General features: G+C 42.1%; 1 protein-coding gene across 3 annotated transcripts in view; it reads right to left on the minus strand.

The window, feature by feature from the left end:
• Positions 1-19,323, minus strand: part of rassf7a (Ras association domain family member 7a) — a 32,883-nt gene extending 13,560 nt beyond the window's left edge. The window contains exon 1 of one of the 3 annotated variants that reach the window (XM_071503427.1): positions 14,193-14,331. The gene's annotated coding sequence lies outside the window, so the exon portion shown is untranslated. Of the gene's footprint in view, positions 1-6,563; positions 6,968-14,192; positions 14,332-19,224 lie in introns of those variants that run through there. The other 2 variants (XM_071503408.1, XM_071503417.1) reach the window with 2 other exon arrangements.
• Between the last annotated feature and the right edge of the window lie 3,494 nt (positions 19,324-22,817).

Genomic DNA, 22,817 nt, shown 5'->3' on the forward strand with positions numbered 1-22,817 from the left:
CATCAGAATGGGGGAAAACGTGATCTCAGTGACTTTATATATAGACAGAGACATGTTCAGTTATCACATACCCAAAATAATATGTTACGTGGCTGAAGCACAGACGGCAGACAGGCTGACTCAAACTAAATGATGATGCTTAATTTTGGTCTACAGCAACATGTAACTGTAAAAGTGAACCCACCAATTTAAAATGACACAATTTACACAGCACGAGTGGAAAATAGTAACTTTAAATTCACCAAAACACGCTATTTGTAGTTTTATTGTCTTGCAGGCGTATGTGTGTGTGCCCCATTCTCACTTCCTGCGTGCATGCATGCATGTGTCATTGAGGAGTCAGGAATGCTGTGGCCTCCAGTGTCACAGGTTTGAAGCTAAACTCATTAGTAATTTAAAGGGTGCTTCCATGTCTGCTCATATCAATTATTCACTGCTATTTTTTTGTTTTCCTTTTCGGCAATCTTACATTCTAGATGCAAAATCCAAAATAAAGACTCAACATATATCCAGAAAGATGGAAAGGAAGACACATTAAAAACACTAGTCAATAATTCAATCTAAGCAACTGAATATAATTTAATTCACACAGCTGCAACTCTTTTGACTGTAGAGGTATTGAAGGGGGGCTATTTTGTCAGTGACTGAGACTGGTGCTAGTCTTTCATCATACTTTAATTTCATGCAATCCATGATGCAATATACACTTGCCAGTCCTCATTTGAGCTGAAGGGAATATTGCCATTAGCATGCCCAAGGAAAAAAAAAATCAATGTGTTGCTGCAAAGAAAAATGGCAAACAAGAGAGTTCAAAGCCTAACACCTACATCATCCGCACACAGCTCAGCCTTTCACATCATGCACTGCAGCGATGTTCAGGAGAAGTTCAGACTTTGGTATGGCAGTTATCAATCCGGGAAAGAGCAGGTGCACATGCTTCTGCAGGGTTGTAACGGTATTATTACAACAAAAATATAAGACTCACACAAAAAGAAAACACAGACCCGTCTGCTGAATTGATGTTTTCACAGATGAAAGTGAGGAATTCCACCTGGTTTCCTCCCAAGACATCAATCTGAGGTCACAAAGATTACACGGGCAGTTCACAAACTACTACTATGAAGTCCATTCACCTCTGGATTTGATTAGATTCGACTTTGAAACTGAAACCTGGAGTTCCTGACCGTGACATTCTTTGAACAAATGCCAGGAAGTTTGAGAGAAAACCACAGGCGCTCCAGGTTAACATGTTACTCCATCGCTAAGGTCAGCCTGCTATGCAAAACATCTCTTCTCACACCCTCCCAATATTTACCTAGGGAGTTCCAACATACCTGGTCCTTGGAGAGAGAGAGGGATACAGGTAAACACAACCATGGACCGAGAGAGAACGTGAATCTGCACGCGAGTGTGTGCGTGTCAACCTTTCAGGTAACATATTGCAGTTCATCCATGTAAAATCCCACTACAGGCAGATAAGATATTATCTTTTCATTACCATAAAGGAGATTCATGCCACAAAAATGTCACTGTGTATCCTGTACTGGTAGATATTTGAACAGACAAGCACTGAGGAATGTACAGCACATCGTAAAAGTATGAGCTTTAGTTAATTATAAAGCTTTTGCATTGTGAACGCAATTACCGCCACTTCAACTTACACTGCTCGCCTGTAAGTCAGGTATCCTGGTCAAATTCACGTATTAAGTTTTCATACCCAGCCCTATATGCACCCATGTAAAATACACAAACAGTAAAGGGTGGAATTTGTTTGTGTTGCATGTGGATCACAAGGCTTAGGGTGGGCCTCTCAATAGGTCTGATTTACGGCTTGATGGTGAGGTGTCAGACACACGACTCTCTCTCTCTGTCATTACTCTGAGGAGGAGTAAGTCAGGATGAGTAAGGAAAAGGTAGGAGGGCAGGGTGCAGATTTATAGCCGATTCCCAGTACCCTAGGAGCACCTTTGGGACTAAGACAGTATATCTCTCTGAGGCACCCCTTCACTTCCAGAAAGCTGCCTTTCACCACTCTGACTCAAGATTACCAGGGTGATCTTTGGCATGGATACACATGCATATACAGACAGCTTAATACTGACAAGGCTGCTGTTGCTGAGTTTACATTTGAGAGACAAGTCGGTTACCCCCTGGGAACGGCAAAGAAGGGAGGAGGGGGAGGGAGTGATGAAGGAGAGGCTGGACAAAGACAAGTGTTTGTTATGGTTGTGATGGTGATGGTGGTGGTGGTGGTGGTGGTGGTGGTGGTGGGGGTGGTGGGGGACGACAGAAACAACAAGTCTAAGATATGTTGAAATGAATCTGACCAAACAATTACTATGGTCAGTGTTGCACAAAAGATAACTGGGGCCTTTCATACAGGAACTGGTTCATCAAAGTGTCTGGATAACCGTGCTATGTGAAACCTGGAGCAGTCCATGTTCCACATTTCTGGGGGTTCCAGGTTTCACTCCAGGCAACTCAGTAAATCTGCTTCTTGGAGCAGAGCCCAGGTTTGAGTCAAACATTGCATCTTAAACCACAGAAAAGAGGGTAACCTGACACTGAGAATATGGCTTATCGGTTCATCTCTGTGGATGACAAAAGTATCTGCTTTGGTCTCTTTGTCTCCTGGGAAGCACGGTAGTCTAGACTCTACACTCAAATACTCCAGTGCACATTAAGGGGCAAAAACTCAGCTGTGAAAGATTGTGAAACCTGTCATCTAACAATAAACAACTTTCATGCTGTCAAGTTCATGCTGCCACCTTGTCTACATTTGATCTCTATCTTCAATCAAAACAGTTCAGGCATTTAACACAATAGTCATGATTACCAGTTATTCTTCCAATATCTGATTTTAGCCCAGCTCCCTTCTGCTCATCAGTGCATTTGTTCACTGGTAGCTGCCATCTTCATGTGTTTGTTTTGCTCTTGGTGTGCTTGATCAAACACATCTACATTCAATGACAGGTCTAACATCAAACCCTCTCAGCGTGAGGGATGAGCCTGTCAAATCCACCTGCCTCTCTCCTCCCCTGTCTGTTGATTTAGTAGTCCCAAGCCCTGAGGCAGACATTTTCTTTTTCTTGCTGGCGTCTTGACCCCCCTCCTGGACCCGTCCGGGGCCCTTGGCAGAGGCACCATGTTATTTACTGCCCAGAGAGCTCTGTGAGCACAGCGTCAACGCCGCATGGCTGGTTGAACAAGGGAGCAACCTGCTGCTCACTCGCACACAAACACACATCTATGGGTGCGGACAAACACATACACACACGCACTGTCACATGACTGTCCCAGGGGGGTGACAGAGATGTTTACCACGCTACAATCACTACACACGGTAGAACGGAGAGCCATGGATGACGAGACAAACAGACACAGACGTCCATAACCCCAGCAGGTAAGCTGCCAGTAGTTCCAAGCAGTTCCAACAGAACAGGAAATGTGGAGCTATGGGTTTGATGAGGTGTCAGAGCAAACACCCACAAAGGCTACAGGAAGTTCGCCCTGACATGACGTGACAGCATTCGCTCAGGTGAACTTTACGGTCAGCTGGACTCACTTGGGAACATGTCCCTAGGTGGATTAAGCTCTGTGAGGACATTTTGACAGCACCTCGGACCCACATGAGTTGGATAAATAAAGAGCAATTCAGGGCTAAGGACCTGTATGTCACTCAGTGGCCTTTTCCAACTATTTCACCAACATCCCCTGAAAAGGCTGACTGAAGGCAAAAACAAGTACAAAGCGTAGCAGCGGGCAAAAACCATCGCCTAAAGGGTGATGTTGCTCAAACTGCCAGCTGGGATCAAAAGACGTACACTTGTTTCTGATCAGTCCAGAAATTTCTGCACAGTTTTATGACAAAAAACTGTTTTCAGGTGCTCTTCAAGCCCACTTCTCTTAAGATCTAAAAGTGGAAGCGCAGTGAAATTCCTTCTCCAAATGCCTGCTTCCTCTCAGTAATTATAGCCTCCCAGCTGACAAACTACAGGTCTGCTGTGTTTGTCTTCGCCTCCTCAGATACAACAGGTGAAAAAAGGCTGTGCATGCTGGGCTGGCTGCCAGTCTCTTACTGGTGCTGCTAGCCAAGAACATATTACCCTTCCTGATACAACTAAAACACCTGGGGAATGAAAGTGTGAGAATCCTATTTATTTTAAAATTTAGTGCCTCGAAAATGTAATAGGCAGGAATATATTTTCTTTGCATCTCTGAGAACCTGAGTACAACATCCTACACAAGAAAAACAGAATGTCCCCCTTTATGAAATCCTGTGAGGAAAAAGTTTGCCATAGTAAACTTGGTGAGGATGATTTATTTAGAGAAGTACAGATGATTTAATAAATTGAAAAATGGGTTGACTTGGAAACAGGGGTGTGAGGCAAGATGAGGGAGCAGGGTGTGAGGGATGTGAATGTGATGCGAGGAAGACTGGATCAATCTTTTATCACTGCAGTGTGCTTTCATCCCTAATGGATCCGACATGAGCAGAGCACAGCACTACCTTCCGTCACATTGCACAAGGCAGGGGAAGGACGCACGGAAAGAACAAGAGGGAGCAGGAGAGGTAGACAGAGCAACACATGAGAAACAAGACAGCTAGAGAGACAGAGAGACAGAGAGACAGAGAGACAGAGGGGAGAAACCACCCTTCCCAAAAATAATCACAACCCCAAACATGCAAACATATTATTTTGCCGACATGCTGTTATGGCGTTTCCAATTACCTCTGGCTCTGAGTGCATCTGCAGGAGTTGGGAAACACTCCTGATAAGGACTGCGAGGAATTAAGTCATCACAGCATGAAGAATGACTTTGAAAATTCCCATCAAGATTCCCAAGAGATATCTCGCTGTGCATGGGTGGACTTGCTTTCCTTGCCATGCGAGCTGAGTGACAGACAGACACACCGACAGAGTCACAGACAGACGGACAGACACACGACTCTAGAAGAGGAAGGGAGTCCATCTGTGTATTCGAGCAGTGAAAGAGCAGTAAAAATAACATTGCAGAGAACAAGGCACAACGACTCTCAGAGGACACTCTGCTCTCCCCATGCTAAACAGGCTCGTTCATGTGATAGAAAATAAGAAATATCTAGGCAGTGGGAAAGGGAAGGAGAGAGAAAATAAGTGCGAACTAAACAAGGCTGTGAAGAAAGTTGAAAGTTTGATAATGCGTTCCGACTACTGGCAACCACATCATTATCCTGCTGTCTGGTTTTCGCTTCAGATAAAATAACCTCAATACTTAAAAAGAGAAGGCAGTACATTATATCATCACTTCTCTGCTCTGTCCCTCAAAGAACTGAAGCAAACATGGTCGACTTCCTACATTTTACTGGTTGAAGGTAATAAATATGCAGCACTTAGGATGATTTCCCAAGGAGCTTGTGGCATGCAGAGTCAGTATCAGCACCATGATACAGTTAAAGGAGCAAAGGTCAACTAGGACTAATACAGTTGAACCAGGGTGCCAAAATCAGGAACATAAGACTGAAAAAATGGTAAATTATTAAGTTGGTACGAAAATATGAATGAATGAATGAATGAATGAATATATGCTCGGCTCCTTCCTTTACAACCATCTATTATGCTGACGTTATCTCTCTGCAACCAAGTTAACTGTGTGCAGCACATAAACAGAGACAACACATGAAGTATAGCTGTTTAACTCCCACAGTTGGTCAGGAGAAAAATAATCACCTCCCGTGGGGGTAGTGTGTGTGTGCGTGTGTGTCAGGAGGGGGGATTCCAATCGATGGCCCTGATTGGATAACAAATACAGCCTGCTAATGAGCCCTGAGTTCCACTATCTGACACATACCATGCTGGGAAATGTTAAATAAGACGCTAGCCATGCATAATGATGAGTCAATGTTTAAATAGGCTTAGAGCGGTTTGGTGCATTAGACTTGCAGAGTGTTGGCATTCGAGATGTGCAGCACGTCAACAGTTAAATGCAGTTGGAACACGAAGCGAGTGAGCTGAACTCTGCCCGTGCCCTCCATGAATTAATCTTTAACCCTACAGTGGTAAAAAGGTGCAGCCGGTGTGACAGGAGACCTGTGTCAGAGAAAGCCTGCACGTCTCATAGCTCTAACACGGTAAATGATTTCACACAAAAAACGCACATGTAGGTTGGCTCTGAGTCACACAGGGAGTACTCCAAAACACAAAAAAAGAAAGAAAAAAAAACCCACACACAAAGTGGTAAAATAACACCAGAGCGAGGAAAGAGTAAAGTTTCACCCAAACAGGTTTGAGTCCAAATGGCTCATACAGGAATACTTGGGTGGCGGGTCTAGTGTCAACAGGTACATGTGAAGACACAGCTCACCTCCTCAAAAACGTAACACAAGATCGTCTTTGTTTTTCTGGCTCTCACAAACACATACGAACTGGAGCTCTTACTTATTAATAATAATAGCTCTCTTCACATGCATGCTGGAACATACAGCAGACAGATCATCTGACTTCAGAGAAACTTCCCGACACTGATATCCAAACAGGCAAGGACACACTCAAACAACCCGTGAAAGAAGCCCTCACACTCACCGAGCGACAGGATCTTTTCCCTCTCTTCTGTGCCTTTAATTTCCTCTGTCTGTTGTTTTCTTTCCGTCTCTCTCCTTCACTCAGGGAAATCCTTAATTCTGACAGAGCAGCAGAGCCGGTTGTGCGGCTGGTGTGCGAGGCAGCGAGTGACGGTGTATGTGAGTCCGAGTCCAGCGGAGGTCAGAGGCAGTCAGATGTGGTCACGGGAGGAGATTTAAAGGATGTTGCGACTTCTCCTCTCCTCTATCTTGCTGCCTTCTCCTCTTCTGGCTGCCTCAGGAATGCACTCCTCCTGGGTGTCCTCACCACAGCCAAGATCTGAGAGACTGCTAGAGTTCTCTCCCTCTCTCTCTCCCTCTCTCTCCCCGTCTACACTCCTCCTCCCTCTCTCTGTGCCTCGCACCCACACAGAAACACACCCTCCTAGTCTCTCTCTCTCTCTTTCTCTCTCTCTCTCTCTCCGCCCTTTCTGGCTGTGCTGACAGATCTGGTACCTCCCCCCTTTTCAGGTAGTTGAAAGCGTGTTTTCGGCTTTGTCATTCTCTCTCCGTATCAATTTTCTCACATATTCTCTTTGTATTCTCCATTTTCCAATGACACAAAGGACCGCTTGTAAGAAAACTCAGAGATAAGAATATAATAAAATTCACTCACTTTGAATGCATGTGTATTTACATGTGAGTCTCTAGTCTTTCTATAAGCTATAACCTGAGGCATTACACATCTTCCCTCCGGCCTCCAGTAACATGAACAGCTGATTACACAAATGAGGCTGTCAGGTGATTTTCTCTTCCTTTTCCTGGAATGAGGTCATAGTCCAGCAGGCCAGGTACAACTGCAGAGTGTGTGTTTCTGTGTGTGTGTGTGTGTGTATCTCTGTGTTTGAGTTGGACAACGCCCTGTGGGAAAATGAGAGAACGGAGGACCCTAAATCTAACCACTCTGGACTAGAGAGCAACACATGTACAAAACAAAAGCCTAATCAATTATACAAACTACTACAATCATTAATGAAACAGTGCATTGTGTTCCTATCTCCACAGCCACATCCCACACACAAACAGAGCCAAGACACGTGTGACCAATGGGTCAGGCAGAATAAGCAGGAGCCCCTCAGCACAAGCCAGACCCCACTCTCTATCTTCATTTTTCTATCTTCATGTCTCCCTCAAACTAAAGCTTGAACCATTAGCAGCCACTTCTTCATTTCTCCTTCACCAACCCCCCCAAACCTGAAACTAAAGACTAGACATGACACTAGGCAGATGTCCTAAATGTAAATTAAAGTGGGAGTCAGGCTGTAATGTCCCTCATGGCATCCTAAAAACAGAATAATTTACACTGCAATCATTAAATCTTCCGACCCCATCATTTTTTAAAAATGTTTTAATGTTTTGCCCTCATTAATCTACACTCAAACCAAGCCATGAGGTGGAAGAAGCTGCCTGCCGAGACAAGATTGTGTTGAGGCACAGATCTGGGGAAGGTTACAGAAAAACTCTGTAAAGGTTCCCAACAGCACAGTGGCCTCCATAATTCTTAAATGGAAGAAGAGAGGAACAAACAGGAATCATGCTCGATGCCTGGCCGAACTGATCAATCAGGGGAGAAGGGCCTTGGATGGTCACTCTGGCTGAGCTCCAGAGATCTTATGTGGAGACGGGAGAAACCTCCAGAAGGACAACCATCACTGCAGCACTCAATCTGAGCTTCATGTCAGAGCGATCAGACAGAGGCCTCACCTCAGTGAAAGCTAAGGGACCTTCAGACTGTGAGAAACAAGATACTAAAATGTTGATTTCACTTTATCATTAGGGGGGATGTGAGTATAGATTGATGAGGGAAAAATGAACTTCTCTGATTTTAGCATAAGGCTGCAACATAACAAAATGTGAAAAGATTGGGGGAGTGTGAAGACTGCACTGTAGATCTAGATACATTACAGTATAAATCTAATGGCATATCAGTAGTCATTTTTTACATTAACACATTAACTAAAGACATGTTTTTGATAAGTATGCCCTACTTTGTTAAAGCACTGTTCCTAATAGTGTTTTAATTATTGTTTTTTTTTTTTTATTATTATTAGTTTGCACCTCTCTCTGGTCAATTTGTGATTTGTTCTGCAAACACAGCTACATCTGACTGTTGTTTTCATTTTTTTGCTCATTTTCCCTGTGTGAGCCAAGGACATTAGATAAATGCTGTAACAAAAATGTGTTAAAACTGTGTAAAATCCAGAATGGGAATTTAAAAGTTTAAAAACACAGTCAAAAGAAAAGAAGGTTTCAATTTCAGCTTTACAAAATATAAGAAAAAGAAAATTTTACTCCTTACTGCATAAAACCATTGTAATCATGGAACTCAGATACTGTGATTCAACAGCAGCAGGCCGCTGACAATACCTACATTATCCATGTGTTTACTTTGCCTTTATCCAACAGCAGATTGTATTCTGAACTAGACTAATGAGGACATGCAGTCACAGTGCCTAATAACCAGAGAGCACATTGTATAAAGCAGATCTTCCAAAAATAGATGTCTTGGATTAATTGCATTAATTTGATGAGTTAAATCATGCAAACAAAAGACCACAGTGAAGAATGCTGTAGCTTTTAGCCAGCTGAGTCACAGAGGCCCACAGAGAGTCAGTTCACATCTATGTGAACTGTTACACTGTTCTGTCTATAAAGCAAAGCTTTTGGCACATCTGAGAGCTGTGTTGTCTGACAAATCACTTAAACCACACTCTAGAATAAGGGGGGGGGGGGGGGGGGGGGGGGGGGGGGGCTCCTGAGGCATTGCTTAGGTACCAGAGGCCACACTGAGAAAAGGCTGAGATGGCAAGGAGGAGTGACATTTTTTTAAAAGCAGCAGAGAAGTAAGTACACTTTATGGATCCTGACAGGCTATTACCCTTCAGTGGGATCATGTGTGTGTCCATCATCAGATCCACACCATGTTCATTTAAGGGCTTTTCCTAAGATATGACTTGGCAAAGGTTAACAGGCAAAGAGTCCTCCTTATTGGTCTGACAGAAAGACAACAATCAGAGTGGTGGGTGAGGGTATTGTAATGTGATGTGGAGGATTATCAGCCCAAAGCCTCCCAGGCCGCGCTGACACCTTCCAGGCATTCCTCAGGGCACCTCCCACTGCTGTGCCTCCCTCATCCCACCCTCCCCTGTCAAACCCCACATATCATCCCTCTTTTTCTGCGTGACTCAAACATTCTTGCAACCCCCTTTCCCTCCTCCTCCAACCCTCCCTCCGCATTCAGCAAAGAAGCTATAGAAAACAAAGACAAGGCCTTAAAACCTTTAAAACCTGCGCTTTCAGTGGAAATCCTTCCCCATTTTGTACTTTTTTTTTTACCACTTACTGCTCATTGCACAGAAGCTGAAAATGCACTCAGCTCCGTGGTCTACACAGCTATTTTGAGTGCTTTCAATCACCACCTACTACTAAGTTAATACTCAACAAGTGATAGAAGGTATAAATCTGTCCAAAGAGTGGTTAGCCAGCCATAACTCAGCTCAGAGGAGACAAGAAGATGGCTCTCAGGCTGAGAAATAGACTCGCTGAGTCTGGCAGCAGTTCAATAGGTTCTGTGGAGGGGAGCAGAGAGAGGGGAATACATGCTGATAGTGTCTTTGTTGACCATTATTCACCATGAATGAATAGCATTAAGTTGCTGCTACGGCTCACCCCTTCACATCTTCCCTGTTGAAACCCCCACCCCTTCTTCTCTCCCTATTTATTCAGCCTTTCACTAAAAACAGCCTTCAACAGGTGGAGAACAGGTCGGTCAAGATTAAAGCCCGGGCGGTGAATGGGATGAGAGCAGACTACGACAGCTCTATTTTCAGAAACCAAAACAAGTTACAAAATCCTGAACTTTTGTTGACATCGGTTTTCATACTCATGGCAAGCAACGTAAGGTAGTAATGCTCTGTTTGAGCCAAACACGCCTAAGTATAGCATTGCTATCTCATTATGGTCAGGCCAATGCTGTTGCTCCAGTAGTGTAAGTATGCCTTGTGTATCATTATGACAGGCGAGATGGCTTTCGCCAGCGAAGGTAATTGCATTGCTGAGACGTAAATATAGCACATCCCACACCAAGATCAGACAAAGACTTTTGTTTTCTTCCCAGAAACGTGTCTCAGAAGATGATTCATGTTTTGGAAGCGAATGAATGTCACTTTATCATCTCTTTACAAATAACAACAGCTGTATTAAAAATGCATTGCCAAGGTGAATCTGAGGACAAAGAGATGACACGGGAGTACAAAGTGAAAATGACAGGAAGAGAGGTTCAAATGGATCAACATATAGACTGCTGGTAAACAAACTTTGTATTCCCCCAAACATGGGATTGAAGAGAAGCCAGAAAAAAAAAAAACATACAGACTTATTTTTTCTTTCTGAACACTCCTTTCAGGTCGGACTAACAAAGCACATAAGAGAATCTCAGTCGGTTTTTAGCAGCTTCCAAGTTGTCAGGACTTTGGCCGCACTCCTGCACCCTTTCTCCATCGTCTCTTTTTCTCCCTCTCTATTCAGAACCAGCCCAGACTGGCTCAAGACTAAGCTACCATCATTCAAAAAAAAAACACTGCTACCTCTAACGTGGCCTGGCATTTTATTTTGGAGGAGCTATATGAACAGTTATTTTTAGAGGTGAAATAAATTTGGACCTAGATCATAAGCTGCGGCCTTATCCATCATTGCTTTCAAGCGGTCCTGTTGGAAGTAGCTAACTAGTGCCTCAAACTGTCTCCTTCATCCCCTCCAGCTAAGCTAGTCTGTTTCCATCCTGCCTCTAGATGTATAGCCGCTCTCTGTCTCTTGAGATAAAGCTGTACCATTAGTATCACACTGTGCGGCTCGGCACTGTTCCTATCAGTAAATGGAAGTAGGCTACAGACAGCCTGATTAGCACAGGGAGAAAGCTGTGACTCGACTCAACTTTTCCTCATGCACTGAGTTGTATGGGATGTTGACAGTGCACCTGACCTCGCCGTTTTTCTCCCATGCAGTGGGTCAGGGAACAAAAGAAAGTCAAAGTTAAGTCAACAACAGCCCCCACCCCCCATATATGCCTGCTTTCTCAGGACAGAGTGAGGACCCAACCAACAGACTGCAACCTTGGTCAATGCACAACGTGTGCATTAAGAGAGCAAGGACCCAAAGACAAAGACAAGAGTGGGGAAGAGCAAAACACTGGCCTGTATGGAGGGCGGGGGGTACAACTGCTGGGGGGTGGGGGGTGCCACTCGATGGACAGGAAATGCGGGCTAGTGACAGGGGAGCTTTCAGGTGGGTGCAGGTCAAGGGTTGGAGGTGAACAAAGGCTTTGTAAACCCCCACACAACTGAGCGAGAGAGAGAGAGAGAGAGAGAGAGAGAGGCCCCCCGGACACTCTCGCTCTCGCCCAGTCTGTCTGTCTACACCTTTCTCTACACGCTTCAGGCTGCAATTTGTTTGTCCAAAAATGTTTTCTCACATCTGTTTGTCAAGTCTAAACGCTTTTTTATTTGTCCTCCATATAGACTGAGATGTCACCCTCACGTCTCCGTCCATTTATCTAAAACATTGTTTACGATGCTGGTCTATTCCACTGAGTGTCTACGGGGGGGAGGGAGGCTATCCAAACACCTGCAGGAACAACAGCATTTAAAAGCTTTCACTGCACCAGGCCTGTCATCTCTTCCCGTCTGTGGCTTTACTGGATCAAAGCAAAGCTGTAGCTGTGTTACGGTAAGAAAATCTTTTGTAGCCACAATCATGCTCTAAAAGTACACACACAAACAGAGATGTACGCACTAATGTGCGTACACACACCAACATGATGACACCAGTGCATAATAGAGTCTCTCTAATCAAACCGTTCTAACAACAGACATTTTAGTTTGAAGCAGAGGACATATGCAAAACTGATTCACCAGAACTTCAAGTACAGACACTTAAAGACCTGTTGAATTTTAACGAGGCCGGTGAGACTGCCATCGCCATCTTTATCCGGGTGGTAGAGGGTTTGAACGTGTGCTCAAGTGGGCATGTACGTGACACTGAATTAATGATATTACGTGTGTGTGTGTGTGTGTGTGTGTGTATGTGTGTGTGTGTGTGTGTGGGTGGATATACCAGATTGCTAATCAGCGCTTAGACAAAGGCCATATGTGTGCAAGCCTGCGCATCTCTCCCGCATATCTCCCACATATTCTCTTCCACGTCTGCATAAAACCGTATCAGCAGGAATGTTAGGATTGTCGGGTCAGCAGTGGTGACATCATGGCAGCCTGTCAGAAACAACAACAAGGCCTCAGCGCCAGTTTCCTCCTGGATACATCAGCTACGTGATACCAGGCGGCAGATCAGTGACAGCTTCTGCTTTATATTTGAAATCAAATATAAGTTGGTTGATCTCACACAACATGTGGGCTTTCTCTGAGACTCCACACGCTTCACCTGCTTGAGGTGGTCTAAGGTCAACAGCCAGACATAAATGGCTGGACTGTTTATAAACAGACAGGAGTGAGGAAGAAACGTATAGGGAGAACTTAAGCCAGTGCTTTTCTCAATATTTACACGCTCTGATATAATCAAAAAATAGCAGTGAAGCTCACCAGCCTAAGATGTATAACAACACTACTCCCACAAAAATCAGTTACTTCTGCCTCTTGAAAACTATCCTTTCATCTATCCCTTGTTTATGTGAGGGGTCAAGTGTCAACAAGCAGATGCTAGTGTGTGTTTGTGTGTGGCAGCGTGAGTGTGTATGCACAGAGGATCCTTCAGGTCATCAGATAAAGTGCACCTGAGGGAGGGGCACGGCGGCCAGTTTTCAGTGTTGCCACGGTGACCAAACACAGAAGCGACCACCTGGTTGGTGGAGCCCAAGAAGGGGAGCTCGGAGGGCGCCACTTCAGGACGGTAACCGTGCCAGAAAATCATCACAAAAAGTGGCCTGCTTCCCGAACACAACCCATATTGTGTTTGTACCGTGACGAGCCGAGCGGAGCAGAGAGCGCACACAGCTGTTGAATCTTTCATGGAACATAAAAAAGAACTAAGCCTTCTGTACAGCTCTCATTACAGCAGAGAAATAACTTTGGCCCATCTTGACTGTGTTATCCACACATGGTTTTAGTCATCATTTATCCTATTGGACATTTAAAAGTCATGCCCAGCCAACCATGGTTATGTAAGCTCAGTAGCGCATTATAACAAATTTATAGAATATGTCCCTGACACAGACATTTAAAAGTTAGCAGACATCGCTGCACACGATCACACTGCTGAAAAAATAAAATGATGAATGATTCATCCTCAGTTAACATCACCTGATCTTATCACACATTGCCAAAGTGCTGAGCATTTTCCTTAACGTGTGAAATGTTATCACGGTGACTAATATAACTGATGAGAGCATCTGTCAAATAAACAACGATATACTTATATTCAACTTCTAACGATTGGTCAATATTTAACTAATGACTAAACTGGCTGGCTGGAAAATAAGTTCAGCCATGTGTTCAACTAAAAAAGAAACTTAAAAAAAAAGTGTAAACTCAGTGAAAAAAACACTTCAAACTCAACAAGCAAAGGCCTTTGTTTCACTCACCTCCTGCAGTGTAATGGTCTCTGTGACTGCCTGCCTGCCTGATGAAAAAGGAGAAGAGGGAGAGGAGGAAGAGCGAGACAGCCCTGTCACTGTCACTGTGTGTCGTGCTCACGGGCCACCTGATCCACCACAGCCTGTGGGAGAGACAGAGCGACTGAGAGAGACCGGCTCAGAGCACTGCTGAAGGGGAGGGCGGGGGCAGCTGCAGAGAAAAGTGAAGTGGTGCCGCCATTCCCCGTCACCCGGGAAACCAACGCTCTTTCAAAGGAAATCGGCCAATGGCAAACACCGGCAATTGTGTTCAGACAAAAAGTCACATGACTGCCCACACACCACTCCCTATGCACAGAGTGAGAAGGGAAGAGGGAAAAAAAAAAAAAAGTATAGTGTTGGGGGGTGGAGGGTGATAAAGAAAGGGAAGATAAAGAAGCAAGCGCAGTCAGAAAAAGAAAAACAGGGAGAAAGAAGAGAAGTAAAGTAGATGGTGGTTGGTGAACTTGAGTTGAGTTACAGAGGCAGGGAACACATCACCAGGCTACACTCCATCCTGTGCACAAACTATTTCCACCTCATCTTTCCTCCTCAGTCCCATCTCCACACCGGTCTCCCACCGAACAGGTTGGTTGCAGCCCATTTGTGATTGCTGAGAGGAGCAACGCTGAGCAGCACAGTGTGACACTAATGGTACAGCTCTATCTCTGGCTGGCACACTCAACCAGCACCCATCTACTTCCACATTAGGCCAGTCATACAGTCAGTGTGCAAAACATTAAGAGTTCCTTCCTATACCGTGTTCAACCCCTTTAGTGTTGACCATCAATGCATGACCTAAAACATTTTTCAAAGTTGCCTCCTCACTCGTCGCAATTTCTAGATCATCACTGAGGTGGATCCAATAGGTGAAACCAGTACAACCTAAAGTGTTGTCTGTTTACATGAATTATCAGATACTAATACTGTTACAAGCTAGGGTTTGTATTATTATAAAATTATGTAGTGTTTCATTTGTGTCTGTTTGTATGTTGGCTGCTGTTTAATTTGTTTAATCTCAGTTCATTTTAAGTGGGGGTTAGGAATTATTAGTGTAGATGGTGTTTTAATAGTGGGGACAAGATATAAAGATAAGTTGGTAACAAAAAAATACAGAAAAGGTGAAATCTTTATCTTTCTAATGCATCCTAAACTAGTTTAATTTTGGGATCATTTGGTTTAATGCTGCACAAATGAAGTGCACTAACAGACTCAGCAGGAAAAACAACAGACATTGGCATTCATATCATCTGCATTTAATGGCAATGCAAGTGTTAGCTGTCAACCTGTGAGTAATATAAATAGGGATCCTACTGGATATATATATTTATATAAGCATTATCATTACTATTATTAGTAATCTTTAAATTCAACAGTTACAAAAAGAATGACATCCAAACTGTGTTTACATTGTCTGATCCATTATGCTAATTGAGCTAGGAGCTAACTAATCATAGTGAGACAGCATTAAGACTCAATAAATCATGATATTTATTTCTGAAATGACCAAGCAGGCCTCTCTTACTTTTGTCTAACGTGACCATTTGTTCTTTTGGTTTTCTATTCCTTATTCAGATACTACGTGAGGAAGAAATGGTTGAAGTGAAACGGAAATCAAACGGAACAGAAAAATCTTTCAACAAACGGATGTAAATGGCTGATGCGAGGTGCAACGCATTCTTTAATTAAAGGCTCCATTTTACCATCTCTCAAGACAGGACCCAGAGACTCCCTCATTTAAGGAAGAAGTCCCATGCCAAAGGGGCCCACCCATTGTTTTGCAAAAGGCTACTGCAGCTTTAGACCTGGAGATACTGATCCTCATACCAAACACTTTATTCTCACCTATAAACAACACCTGATACACAGTGGAAGTCAGAGCCCAATGAAGCCAGCAGAGCGACATCATCTGCAAAAACCGGCGATGCATAAATCCCTTTTCGGGTTGATTCAATAACAGCAGACCACTGAAAAGAGGAGTGCATCCCATATTAATCTTGCCACCCTAAAAATCACATCAGACCCTCAGGCTGCAGGTTAGTGTTATCCTACAGCAGTAGCCAACTCAACTGTAATTGTTCTACTCTGCAACCTGAACAAGACAAAAATCATTTATTTGAACTAATTGTACATGTTTTAGCTTTAGTCTACTGCATAAAACAGAGACTTTAAAATCAAAATCCTACTAAGTCTGAGGTGTATCATGTTTTTACTATGCTCGCTGACACCTTCCCAGGGTGGTAAACTAAATTACAGCGAGGCTCTCCGGTGTAAATTCCCAACAGAACACACAGACAATGCAGTCTACGAATGTTAGGCAGCAGGTTTATTACTCAGACTGAAATCTATCACTTTCTCAGCAAAGTACTGTACACTTGAACACAATCATCTCCCTTGTAATACATCGCCTCAGCGCCAGAAAATTACCCTACTTCAGCGGTGGCAGGCAGGTCTCGTTCTCAGGAAAGCATTTACCAAGTAAAAAGGGGGCTAAATTACCTCTCTACAGTGTGAATGTGACAGGATAACTGATGAGCCACAGCAAGGGAAGGTGACGATGCCGACAGCATCCACAGCATGGACAGCAATGACAAGTCTAATACTCTGCCATTGATTTTGTTTTTAAAAAAAGGCAACAGAGGACTACCTGAGGATTAACAATCATGTATCAGCTTGTCAAAAATAATAGGCCCATTCTGGCTGCGGGCTTACTGCAGATTCGAGCGATATTTTTGTGGACTGACCATGCAACCTGGAGATTAGACCTAATCCATGTCACAAAAGCATTTAGCTTTGTAGTTTTTTATAACAATAATTTACACTTTTTTCCAAATTGTTTCACTTTTCTATACATTCTACATCAATCTGTTATGTTTAATCAAAAATAAAGAAAAAAATGAAAGCATAGCTTTATTTGATTCAAAAACCAATCTGTAAATTCAATACTTGGTACATACTGGAACACATAGATACAGGTTTATTTTTCCGTAGTTCACATCAGATTACGGTGAATAAATGTGCATGTTAGGATCATGAATTCAATAAGCAGATCTGACAGCAATAATAAAGGCACAATCTAAGTAACCTACTCATGCAAGTTTCAGTTATACTGAATATAAACTATGCCAGAGTTCCCGAAAGTCGACACTTTAGTAGAAGGGGTGAGAGAGGGGTAGGTGCTGCAATGATTTAGTGTCTGCCAGATGAGATTGGGCATGGGGGTGTGTGAGATTCTCAGCTGGCAGACAAGCCTTTCTGCTTTCTGGTGTCCAGCAGCTGGACAGATGAGTCACCGTGTACGGATTTCATTGTGTGTAGGGGACAAAGAGGACAAGCGACTAAACGCTTGACTGTCAACTTTTTGTCCCACATTCCATTTTATTCCAGCATTATAGTGAGCAGCAAATTTATTATGGGAAACACTGGAGGAAAATACTAAATCAGTTTCGACTGCAGCAGTAAGCATAAATCCATTCACACACTCAGAAATATGTGCCCTGATTGATCATCTTGAAAGAGCTCTGCATTAATGATCAATCTGAATGGACAAAGACAGAGTTTGTTGGAAATGACCAAAACCGAAATAGAACAAAACAGCTTCATTCTCAGACAGGTTATCCCGCAAATATTATCTGATAAAATCCATCAAGGATTACTCTACACACTAATGAGAACAGGAAGACCACACACTAATTGCAGAACAATTACAGCTTCCATATTTCAAAACATACATAAAATATGCATGAAACGGTTGTAGCAAAGAAATGAAGAGGCCACGACAACCATTTACAAGGTTGAGCAGTTCACTTTTGGTCAATTGGTGAAGTAGGAAAGATAAAGAAAAGGGAAGAAAACAAGCTTGTATTAAAATACAGGGAAGTAGGAGAGAAAAGGTACAAACAAGAAGATGAGATGAGGAGGAAGTAAAACAGACAAGAGTACAAGTGATGACATTTTCTGTCAGGCCAAAAACTGAACAACAGAACAGCTGTCTGGGTTGTTTTTAGGTAAAGCAGTAAATCTCCAGGTTAGTCAGGTTTTATGTGGAGAAGGGGGAAATGAATAAGTAGATAAGACTTTAAATAAATAAAAACACTATCTAGGGAGAAATGTAGAGCAATAAGTAGAGCTCAAACGACAAGTCAGTCTATTCATCCATCCACAGAAAAACAATGAGCAGTTATGTATCAGTCATTTCAATCATTTTTCAACCAAGCATGCCACTCTGACTCAGGCTTCTCATTTGTGAGAATCAATTAATCAATTAATTAAAAAAAAAAAAAAAACGATTGGCAGATTAATGAATAATGAAAATAATGGTTCGTTGCAGCACAGTGAGAGACGAAAATGAATTACACTGCCACGCCATGACAAATTAGTAAAGTGACAATTTCCTCAACATGTGGATCTAACAATTCACCTGACACAAGAGAGGTTTTCTCTGTCTCAGCCTGCCAGTGAGCTGATTTAATTGAAAACGCAAATATGCTGAGAAATATTGCCGATCAGGAAGAGTTTAACTAGTATTTGTGATGCAGTGTCTGTCCACATCATGCTGCGATTAGGGTTTCATTTATCCTAACTTCATTTTGATATTTGTGTCTTTAAAATTTAACCTAACCTATTAAATTTACAGTCAATAGCTGCAAATTAGCAGAGCTGGTTTTACGTTAGCATGACTTTTGAACAGACTCCGATGTTAAAGCCAAATTATTTAACAACTACAAACCATATTGGCAGTAAAATAACTACACAGTAGCAAACAAGCCGGTTAAAGTCACTGACAGCGAGTTACACGGACAAAGTCAGAGGGAAAACTTTTTGGTCCCAGTTCATGGTTAGCCTGACATCAGCCTGCAGGTGCAGCGCTGCGACCGCACTTTCCAGCACTTGTTGCATCCTTTGCCATTGTCCAAAAAAAAAAAAAAAAAAAAAAAAAAAAAAACCACTTCAGTTTCACATTTTCTGGCAGAAATAAAAACACAAGCTGAAAACAACTTACAAGTTATTTGGCAGTCGATCTTGGTGCCGAGGGATTCATCCTCTTTTTCCCATCGTCAAAAGTCCGCTAGTGTCCAGCCGTCAAGGAAACAGAACTGACACAGCGTCCGGTCAAGAGTTTCAAATTAAAAGCATTAGTTAAGAATATTGTTAGAATAACTGGATAAACAGTAAATAAATAAAAAACAATATATCGAGGAAGAAATGTTCAGTATTTTTTTTTTCAAGAGCATGAAATTCATGTGTGCCACTGTGCACTTGCCATGTCTTGCAATGCCATAGAAAAGACTGACTACACTACCATTTATCAGGGATGGTGACTTGAGAATTAGGCCCTTCTCTATTCTGATAAAAAAAACTTTTCAACCTGTGTCGCATGGCTTGAGAAAGTCCCAGACTCACAGAACTGGCAGCAAAATGTAATGTTATTCCAAAGTGTGAGAACAGTAATCTTTTATATTACAGTTAACCAAGGATACTATCTTCAAAATATAAAACATGTTACAGCGTGTGTTTGAACTACAATGAGGAGGAAATGTTAGAAGCAAAAGGTTATAATTGCTCCTGTGATAACGTTTTTATTACCTGAAACAGTCTTTAATAAAAGATTATGCTGTTGCCTAAACAAAAGGAAGGGAAATCATCCATGTGGCAACAATCACTGATCCTGACAAGACATTTGCTATGGGCTTAATAAAAACCTTTAATGCTGAATCAAGAACGTGTATGCCCAAAGTACTAAATCACTAAAACAAAATTCAGTGCATCAAAATAATAAATATTGTAATTTCTTTAAAAACATGCATCATGTGTTATCAAATTCCCTATCCAGATAAATTAAAGAATACAATGCACTATTCTCAGTGAATGCTGCTGCAAATGTTTCACTTTCATCTTTCATCTATCTGGGCCAAACATTCCTTAAACTACAAAATCTTATTTGTTGAGAGCCATGCGGCTTTGCCAACATATGCAAAACTAAAATAAATTTTGTATTCGTCCCACAAATTACAATCACTGCTCTAAAACAAGACCTTCTGAAGAGGAAGGAACTGAAAAGGAATCACAAAGCAGGAAACACACAACAGCTGTTTGTGGCTTTCTTCTGTTGGAATAGATTATTAAAGACACATTATTAAGCCCTGAACTTTCTTTAAAAGCATGCCAAGATACTATGATTTAAAATTGATGTATGCGGTATTAGTGGGCCAGAAAACAGGCTTCTGTCCCAGTCCTGCTGCATTTCTTCTCTGCCTCTTGAACAACAGGTAATCCCCAGTGTCTCTCACTGCTCGTAGTTACTGAACACATGACCTTGAAACAGAATGAACGGAAAATGCAGTATTAGCTCTAGTACATCAATTCAGCATTGCAAAACAATGAATGAGAGGACTGCCCCAAGGTGTTTTTTGCTGATATAACCTTTCCTTACAGTGTGACAATGCTTTTTAAATCTATATTTGTTATCTCTGATCATTTTATACTGTGTAAAAAAAAAATCACAAAAACCTAGTTAAACATTGATAGAAGAACTCATGTGTAATAGGAGATGTATATTAACACAAAGACAGTTACTTTGCCTGCATAATTTAGATATATGGCATTGTCATGCAAATTTATCATGTCTGACTCACCAGATGATTAAACCTAGTTCACAAAGCTGTAAATATAAAGGAGTGACTGTGAATAATATTATACCTTTTGTATACCATTATAGACTGTGTGTCTCTCTTTGGTTGTAAAGGTGTCAACAGAAAATGAGTTATGAAGCCCACGTATCTGGCAGTGAATGGAATGTTCCTTCCGGCAGGATCCTGTGGTCTTACATGCACTGTACAAACAGCTTCTCCTGGGCCTGTCTGAACGAATACTGTTGGTATTTTCAGTTACAGTGTGACCTGCCTCAAGTCAGTAATATTATTATCTGATAATAGAATTAAAAAAAATGCATTTCCTTCCTTGGTAAAGTTCACTGTTGGTGCGTTGTTTGTCACTAAGTGTTTCCCTGCAATTTATTCACACCCATCTTGTTGGCTGCAGTTACAACATGACAATTGTAGAACAAGATTATTCTACAAACCTCCTGTCTCTGACGGCTTTGAAGGCATCTTTGATTGGGTGATCTAACTAGACCGTACCTGACATGATCAAATCATACCAACCACATCTGGTATTTGTTTTACTGGTACTCACAGCATGTGCTGACACAGTTTTATCAACTTCAGATTACTTTGTCAGAAATGTAACTTTGTTTATCTTTCATGTATGTGTATGTGTGTATATGTATATGTGTATGTGTGTGTGTATTTGGGAAAGACAGGGAATGATTTTGTTTGTATGCACTCTATTATCTGTTATATTTGCCTTAGTAATATGATCAACTGCCAGTTTTGTTTTGTTTTTTAATCATCCTCAGGGAAAAGGTCTTGCAAAGCAAGTGCTATAATTGTTTTGTTTTGTTTTGTTTTTTTAAAATTTGATTTTGATTAAAAAGACAATCTCCATGGACCCAGATTTTTCTAATCCACAGTGGGGTTTTTTAATATCAGAATATAGATGGATGCTTTTTAGAAGAAAGCCTTTCTTGTCAAAATATTGTTACACTATATATAAGACATATTAGATAAAATTGTTCTTCTTTGCAATCCAATTTTCAGCTTTTCTCACAATATTTATTATCTCAAATCAGTAGATAAAGCCCAGGCCTTCCTGGTTTGTCATATTATCTGGTAATAACTAGGGAGTGGAAGTACAGGCCAGATTAGGTCCTGAGCAGATGTGAGAATGATCCCTTTCAGAGAAATTACAGAGAGAGAAGATGGACACCATCCCACTCTCCCACCATAAAAGGCCTCACATTTTATTCCATTCTCCTCCATTTGTGTCTTGAGACGTAATAGCACCAGTGTGATGGGAGTATGCCTGAAAACAACTGACAGGGAGCAAGGGACAGAAACAATCGAACAAATGAAGCGGCCATGTGAGAAGGATGATCGAAGGTGGTGCAGTTGGAAAGAATCACCAGAAGATAAAAAATACATATTATGTAAGAGCTGTCAAATGGTTGAGTGGAATGCACGCTTACATGTATACACACATCATACATTCCTACATCTGACATGTGCACACCTTTTAATCCAATATTGTAGTGGGGAATATTACCAGCACTGTCAAGGTTCAATGACTGCCTGTTGTTTTGGTACTTTGACTCATTTATTCACATCCTGTTTCTGTGTACAGAACCGACGCTAGATGACAGAAATATGGGAAGTACTTTCTAATTTGTGTTTGTGTGTGCTCACATCAGGTATTCATACATAAGACCGGGCAAGTTTGGAAACGTCAGTGTGCTGGTAATGAAATTCCATGCAAGAATTGATGTGACAGCTTCAACACAGACCACTTCTCTCAACATTAGATACCACGGTGAACTACTAAGGTGTTAAATGTGACTGCCTCTCTGTGCTTCATCCACCCAAATTCTGTTAGTCATAGGTGTGTCTCAGGACAAAATCAGTCTCAGATTGCCCTTCACAATACAATGGACAGTTAATAAACCATGCCTCTTGGAAAACAATAGGATACGTCACAGTT

Source organism: Trachinotus anak, unplaced genomic scaffold, assembly GCF_046630095.1.
Source record: "Trachinotus anak isolate AG129_WGS33_773 ecotype Australia unplaced genomic scaffold, CSIRO_AGI_Tana_v1 ptg000002l, whole genome shotgun sequence".
NCBI lineage: Eukaryota > Metazoa > Chordata > Actinopteri > Carangiformes > Carangidae > Trachinotus > Trachinotus anak.